This window comes from Diceros bicornis, chromosome 32 (assembly GCF_020826845.1).
Source record: "Diceros bicornis minor isolate mBicDic1 chromosome 32, mDicBic1.mat.cur, whole genome shotgun sequence".
Lineage (NCBI taxonomy): Eukaryota > Metazoa > Chordata > Mammalia > Perissodactyla > Rhinocerotidae > Diceros > Diceros bicornis.
The window spans coordinates 7,618,176-7,626,125 of record NC_080771.1 but is presented as its reverse complement, the minus strand read 5'-3'; positions in this window follow the sequence as shown (position 1 = coordinate 7,626,125).

The following is a 7,950-nucleotide window of genomic DNA, read 5'->3' as shown; positions in this document are numbered from 1 at the left end:
TGGTGTTTCTGAACTCGCAAAGCAGGGAAACTAATTTTCCCAGTTCCAGAAAATGGCTTGAGGCCTCCTGAATGCCCCCTTCAGACGGGCAGCTGCAGCAGGCTGGGCAGAAAGCTACGCTGCGTGGGCTTCCCGGGGACCATATGGGCAACATGGCTCGCTCCGTGGCTACACCCGGCCTGCCTGTCATCCCCAATCATACTTGCTCTAATCCGTGTTTTAATTTACTCTGCTGGTGCAACACCCGTGCTGCCAGGGCGGTCCTTGGGGCCCCCTCACTCCTGCGGCTGATGACAAGGCGTATGCAAAAGGCACAATTATTCACCCACCAAGGTGACAGAGAAGGCCTCTGCCTGGGAATAAGCCTCCAGCTTCCAGCATTTTCCTGTCAGTCGCTGCAGCACTTTGCAGTTTGCAAACAATTCTACGGAGACCTTTCTCTCTCTCTTTTTTTTTTTTTTCAAAAAAGCATTTTGATCATAGCAAGAGCCGGGGCTTCAAGTGGTGGGCGGCCGGCTCGCCATTGATCCCGAAGGCCCATCTTAAGAAGGGTTGCCCCACACGCTCCTCCTAGTCAGCTGGGTTATTGGATTTTTTTTTTTTTTTAATCAAATAAGATTCTCCTCTCCCTTCTCCTTCTCCCACACCCCAACTCCCGCCTGTTTGGCCTCAAACAAAGGGAAATATGTCAAGCCCGGCCTATTAATTCGTACAGATTTGGCATTGTTTGTGTTCTCATGTGGACCACATTCCAAAGCATCAAAATAAAACAGCTCGACTGTAGCTTTCAGCTCCTGAGTCCATGATATATTTCATTCGCCACGGTCCGAGCCATGGTAACAATGCCTTTCATTTTCTTATGGCCTAAAATGATTTTCTTTCTGTGAGGGCCATTTTGAGAGAGAGAAAGGCAGAGAGAGGAAGACAGAGAGAAAGAGAGGGAGGGAGAAAGAGAGAGAGGGAAAGAAAGAGGAAAGAAAAGAAAACCACTTCTCTTTCCCTTTTCAGGGTATCATTTGCAATTTAAAGCTAACCTGGGGAGTTCAGGAACAATGGGGCAGCCCATAAAATGGTCCCGGCCGGGGGCCGCATGCCAATGAGGGTGATGTCGAGCTATTTAGCTCTTTGTCCTGCCATAATATCTACTTAATGCAGTTCAATAGCAGCAGATTGTTAGCGGCATTAAGGATTCTATTAAGTTCTTCCCAAAGCCCTGCTATTCTCCTCCAGCTGTTGAGAGCATGAAGCTTTCAGCTGAGCCTGGAGTAGAACCTTCTGGAAAGCACCTCTGGAAAATGGGTCTTTTCCAGCCTAAGAAAGACAACACTTGATTTCAGGCTGGTGACTGCAGAGCCCAGCTCAGAAAGTTCTTCCCGCTGCTCCGTGGAGCGGTTTTCAAATCCCATCAGGCCCCAGAGCTTTGACTTCGGGAGCCCCTCTCTCACATTCTAGCAAATACATAAAACGCTTCCACATCTCACGTTAAAGATAATCTTCTTCACTCCAAAAATATTTTCTCAAAGCGTTTTTAGACTATTTTAATCATTTTCAGTCCTGCTTTAGTGAGAATCAACGATCTACTTTGCTCCTCTGATTTATTCTGCATTGTTTAGATACAATCAGACAAGAGTTAAATTTCAGACGTGTCAACATAATCCTGCCGCATTAGATACTTAATTAAACATTTCATAAGTTTGATCTTGCAGTTGCTCTTTTTATATCTTGACATCCATACTATAATTTTGTTTTCACATAGGAAACAGTTCCATGAGCCCTCAAAAAGTCGGCCTTGAGCCAATGGAGGAAAAGATTTCTACCTGCAAAGAGTTTGCCTGATATTAACTCAACGAGATTTTCAGCCTGAGTTGGGTCAGCTGTGAGCCCCCAGGCAGCCTTTAAATCTTGACTTAATACTCCAAGACTGCCTCCTGGGATTTTTCTAGACCAACTCGAGCCAGGTGGCTGGGTTCACCTCTTCAGGGCCAGCACCATACCTGGCACACATGGGTGCCCCCCGTTTCCCACACGAGGGTCATTTATTAACGAGTTCTTGAGACAGCCATCCAAGAATCCAGTCTTTTTCTCCTTCCTTGAATGCTAATTCCCTCTTGAGGCCACCCTGCCCCAGCAGACACTCCAGGGGGGTCCCCTTCTCGCCTGTGGCAGCAGGAGGGCTCACAAGCAGAGCAGCCGTGGATGAGGGGGCATCCCCAGCTGGCTGTTCCATCCAGAACGGGCAGAGAGAGAGAGAGAGAGCGAGAGGGAGAGGGAGGCGGAGGCTGTGGGAGGAGGGCCAGCCCGGAGGGGAAGGGGCCACACCAGGATTTCACACAGTTGGCTTGAAGAGGCAAGCACTAAGCTGCCTTTTCAACCGCGGTAAACCCCGTCCATCTGGCCACCCTAAAACTCCGCTAGCTTGCTCCCCTTGCCCAGGGCTGATTGGGCCTCCTGAAGCAGAAGTAACGACATCAATGGTGCAAACCCCGGCCACTTGAGGGTATTACATTTCATTTCATGCTTGACTTAATCAAAACTGGGGAAATGAAATGTACACCTTTTTGATGTTCTTTTCCCTGCTGTTTAAAGAGAAGAATCTTAACCCATTTGATCTTCACATGCACCCAGTAAATGACCAAATATGCCAGGCTGTCAAAAGCAGGAGGCAGCCAGTTGCCAGGCGGTGTTGGGTCACTGGGAAAGTACTTAATGCAGGCGAACTTAAGTTTGGAGCCCAGGGACTTGGTTGCAAATGCAGCATTTCCCCCAGCCAGGCTGCAGTTATGAACTTTTTAAAGGAAAAGGTGGGTTGGGAAAATAAACAGGTCCTTCAGTTCAGGGGGAGGGAGCAGGGGCTGATGCTGGCTCCTACTGGTCCTTCAAAATTCCTCTTAGGTGTCACCGCCTCCTTGAAGCTTTTCCCACCCTCCCCCCAGTACTGATTAAGAAGGGGACTCTGTGTGTCCTTAGACAAGTTACTTAACCTCTCTAGGGGCCTCAGTGAACTCATCTGTAAAATGGGGATGATTATAGTTGCTGTGAGGATTAAATGATATAATGTATATAAAGTGCTTAGCACAATGGATGCCTGGTACATAAGAACTTCTCAGTAAATGCAAGCTGTTATCCTTATTACTAAATTTATTACTGACAGCTTTGGACTAAAATCGTGTCCTCCTAAAATTCATATATTGAAGCCAAATCCCCAGTGTGATTGTATTTGGCTTTTAGGAAGTAATTAAGGTTAACTGAAGTTATAATGGTGGGGTACAAATCCTACAGAATTGGAGGCCTTAAAAGAAAAAAGAGAGAGAGAGAGATCTTTTTTTCCGCGTGCACACACCAAGCAAAGGCCATACGAGGACACAGCAAGAAGGTTGCCGTCTGCAAGCCAGGAAGAGAGCCGTCCCCAGAAACCCAAGTGACCAGCAACTTGATCTTGGACCTCCCAGCCTCCAGAACTGTGAGCAAGCTCATTTCTGTTGTTTCAGGAGCCTGTCTGGCGTTTTGTTATAGCAGCCTGGGCTCACTAAGGCACCAATCTGTTAGAGTTCTCTATTCTTGTTATTTGTGTGTCTGTCTCCTCAATGAGACTCTTAAACTCTTTGGAGATAAATCCCATGATTTGTATTCTGGGGGCTGAGCACAGTGCCTGGTAGACAGTGGATGCTCAATAAATACCCGTTGAATACATAAGTGGGTGGACACAGTTTTGTGTGGCCAGAGAGCCCTGGGCCTTTCCTTCTCCCAGTTTGGGTACTTCTATGCTTTGTGACCTTGGGCAAGTCACTCACCCTCTCTGTGGTTCAGCCTTCCCATCCACAATACATCAGGTTGGCCTGGATGATTTCTAGGTTCTCAGAGACTGTGAGATTCTGCCTTTAATCAAAGACTGAGGTGGGGAGCGCGGGATGAGGGGGCAAGAAGAGGCTAGAATGAGGCTGCTGTCTTCCCCCACCCCAGGCGGTAGGAAAATGCTTAGATATGGTATTGAACTAGCAGAAAGATACCAAGATGGGGTCATTGGGCAGTTTGAGTTGGGGGTCAGGAGGGTGCAGGCTCAGGACTGTGCACACACGGGGCTCCCTCTGGGCTCACGCAGCTCTGGTCCTTGTCTGCCCAGTGGGGCTGGGGAGGGGATGGCTGCCTGTCCAGAGCTCAGGAGTGCGGGTCAGAGGCCGAATCTGCCAGGCTTGGAGTCCTAAGCGCAGAGCTGGCTGAAACGGGTACAGTTGTCCATCTGGTCAGGTGGTTTCCAACCACCTTGCAGGCTTGCATATGGAAACACCAAGACGGGGTGCTTGCTAAATGCCCACGCCCCATCCTAAGCCCCACCTTCTCAACCGGCTCAGCAACGGGATGCTCTGGCCTGGGGAGTTCTGCCAGGCCGCCCTGGAGAGCCAGGAATCCGTCCTGGATGTGCTCCTACCCAACCAACCTTGCCTCCCACTGACTCACTCTTGAGCTTGGACCAGTCACATAGACTCTGAGCCTCCGTGTCTTCACTTCTGAAAGTTGCGCAATAAACATCCGCCTCTCCTGGGACAAGTGTCTGGTTTGCTTGGGAGGGCTGCTTCTCTGTAACAGCACACCATTTGAGCCCTGAACTGCAAGTTTCACTACGCCCTCCCAGGCAGCAGGCAACACGTTTGCCTGAAAGAGCAGAAAACTGGCAACAGTCTAAATACAGTGTGTTACCTCCGTGCAGTGGACCGCTCTGCAAGCATCAGAGGAAGATGCTGAGACGGAAGGTCAGGGGAAAACAAGAAGGTGTAAAACAACACACAGGGTGTGGTGCTGTTTTTGTAAAACATGTGTGTGTGCACGTGTGGGTTCACATCTTTCACATATCTATACAAGCAGGAGCTCTGGGAAGTGGGCTGACTTCTGATCTAGACACTCCGTTAGTAGCTTCACGACGTGGGCAAGTCACTTAACTTCACTCTTGCCTCAGTTTCCTTATCTGTAAGATGGGATGATACTGGTACCTACTAGCCTCATCCAGTTGTTATAAAGATTAAATGAGTCAATACAGAGGAAGGTTCATAGCACAGGCTCATAACAGACATCCAACAAAATGTGAGCTGTAGTTAGTTCCATAAAAGCATTAAAAAAAAGTCAGGCAGGATACACACCCAAATGATAAGCGTGGTTGCCAGTCATTTCTATATTTCATAATCACAAGACGGATAAAAGAGGTGGGACTTTTTTTTTTAAAAGGAAGAAAAAGAACACAAGGAGAGGGCAGGACTTACATCCTTTTAGCGTGGCAAAATGTCCCAAATCTATTGGGTAAGTGAGAAAGCGAGCTTTCCAAGAGTCTGCAAGGCGGGAGCTCATGTTCCCAATAATACCAAAACGTTGGTCTGCACAGGAAGAAAACTCTGCAAGCCCATAGATGGCACTTCTCACAGTGCTCACTTCTGGCCCAGCAGGGGCCACAGGGAGGTGGGGGAGGTGGCCCGAGCACAAAATCCACACCTGCCCAACTCCGGTCGTCGGCCCCTCCTGCAACTCTACACCCTCCATGCCCAGTGCCGTGCCTGCTCAGCAGGGCGAGGTTCTAGAAACTTTCACTCACTATGCTCTGCATTTCTGTATGGTTCTAGTTATTTTGACAATCATTCTTTATTTATGCTTGGGGTATTATTCTTTATAATAAATCATTGTTTAATTAAGCAATATAATTGTTTTGACAATTTTCCTTTCCTTCTATTTATTTCTATTTTATTTCATGTTTATTTTATTTGTAAAAGAAATAGTCTGTATTTCTTTAACAGGGTGGGGTATCAATAAAGATGTGATGCATTAATAATAATAATAATAATAATGGTTATTACTATTATTTATTCCCTTGGATCCCGGGTGTGGAGTTGCCCGCCCCCCTCCCTGCCTAGCTCGCGGTGCAATATTTGCTCTATGAAATGATCCTTGCAGCCAGCCCTTTTTGAGCACTTGCTGTGTGCTGGGCCCTGGGTTGTCACAAGGATTATCTCGGTTAGTCCTCCTACAGGCCTTCCATGTAGCGTCTGTTAATATCTCCATTTTAAAATGAGGAAATACGATGTTCAGAGACCTCAAGAGACTTGTTGGGGTTGCACAGCTAGTAAGAGGTAGGGGTGGGATTTGAACCCCTGGAGTTGGGATCCAGAGCCTGCGCTCTCTATAGATACCCCACACTGCTCTGCTCAGCCCAGATTTGTCCATACAATTGCATCTTCAACTACGCTGCTTTGGGGGCCCCTGGCACATTTTTTTTTTTTTTTTGGTGGAACTGTATGCAACAGGTCCTACCTGGTGTGCCAAAGAACCTAAATATTCCACCAAGAACATCCCAGTCTCTGCCCCATCACTGCGCTGCACCAAAGGTTTTTTTCTCTCCCTTTTGTTAAGAAGCCTCATTTCTGACTTGATGAAAACATTTGCAATAGATAATCAAATGCTGATATGTTGCAAGGGACAAGGCCTTATTTGTTCAATATAAATGAACAAGAACACGGGTCCTCAGTGCCAGAAAGGCAGAGAGTTCGGACGCCTTTTCAGGGGCACAGGCTGCGCCCAGGAAAGAAAGCCAGGAGCCCCTAAAGGGTCTCGTCTAGGACAGTGATCGTCCGACAGCTCTTGTGTGACAAGATACATAGTTTCTTTTCAGCAACAGGCAGATTATCGGTTACTATAGTTTCCCTAATGCTCAAATACAGCTCAGGCCTAAGCCGAGCAGAATAGGTTAAAAGGTGCCGAAGTTTGGCCCGGGAAACCACATGTTGAGAATCAGACACAAGACAAAGCAGAAAGCACATCTCCCTGGTCTTTGATGTCTTTTCTGAGGGATGCAGAGTGAGAAAAATACAACCAGTGCTCAGGCCAGGGGCTTGACGGGCCCCTGTGACAATGGCCGGCCGAGTGGGAGCTGAGCACAATGCCCAGACAATGTCCCCAACCCCAGGCGTCCCTGGGTGCACCGTTCGTTCACAAACACCCCGCTGGAAAGAGCATTTTTAGCCCCCAGTTCCTTAGAAAGCTCCTGCCAGGCTCCCCAGCCCAGCTAAACCACCCACCTTCCAACACGGAGCTTTTTACAAGTTCCCTCCAGAGAGAGGCGACTTTCTCGCTAAAATGCCACTGCCCCCAGCCGCCTAAACGCAGCCACCGTTTGCACCATTTTTCTGCCTCTTTTGAATATTTCCTAGATCTGCATAAACATCCTCTCTCAACCTCTGCAAAGAGAGACGCTTTCTCCCCTCAAATAATTCATCTTTGCTCTAAAATATTGCCTTGCGTATCCCTCGGAGGTGACAGTGTGACGTTTTTCATAAACTGGATTAAATTAACCACTATTTATGCCAGCCATGTGGGTTTCTCCTCTTCTGCCGGGATCTGTTTATTTCATTTCGCTTTTTATTTAAATTTAGGGAGCAAGACAAATGTGCTTTCTCATCGGTAGATCTCCATCCATCACCAGCCGTCTGCATCTGGGAAAATAAGTGTGTGGGAGATTAGGAGGGAGCCAGCGTGAGAGCCGCAAGCTCACGCGTGCAGCTCTGAATGTTTCTAGTGGTTGTTGCAGCATTGTGCTTCTGGTTGTCATTAGTTCTTTATAATGTTTCATGAAAAATATCTAATTGTAACAACTGTATTCCCCGAGTGAACATATTCCTTGAATTGAAGCGCTCACAATGGCCAGAGGATGGCTGTCCTTGAATTTGAGCCCTTTGTGGGCCGGCGATAGGCTTACAATGTGCTGAATTAGCAGGCATATTAATCGGCAGATGCAAGGGCGGCCATTCTTCAGCCTCCAATCTTCTTATGCAAATACCCCATGAATTCAGTTCAAAGCGCGGCCTTCAAAATGAGCTGAGCCTCCTCTCAGAAAGGACCCCGGGAGAAAGTGACATGAGAAAAGTTTAGACACTTGTTTTTATAACTGGACATGATCTTGTTATCATAATCTGA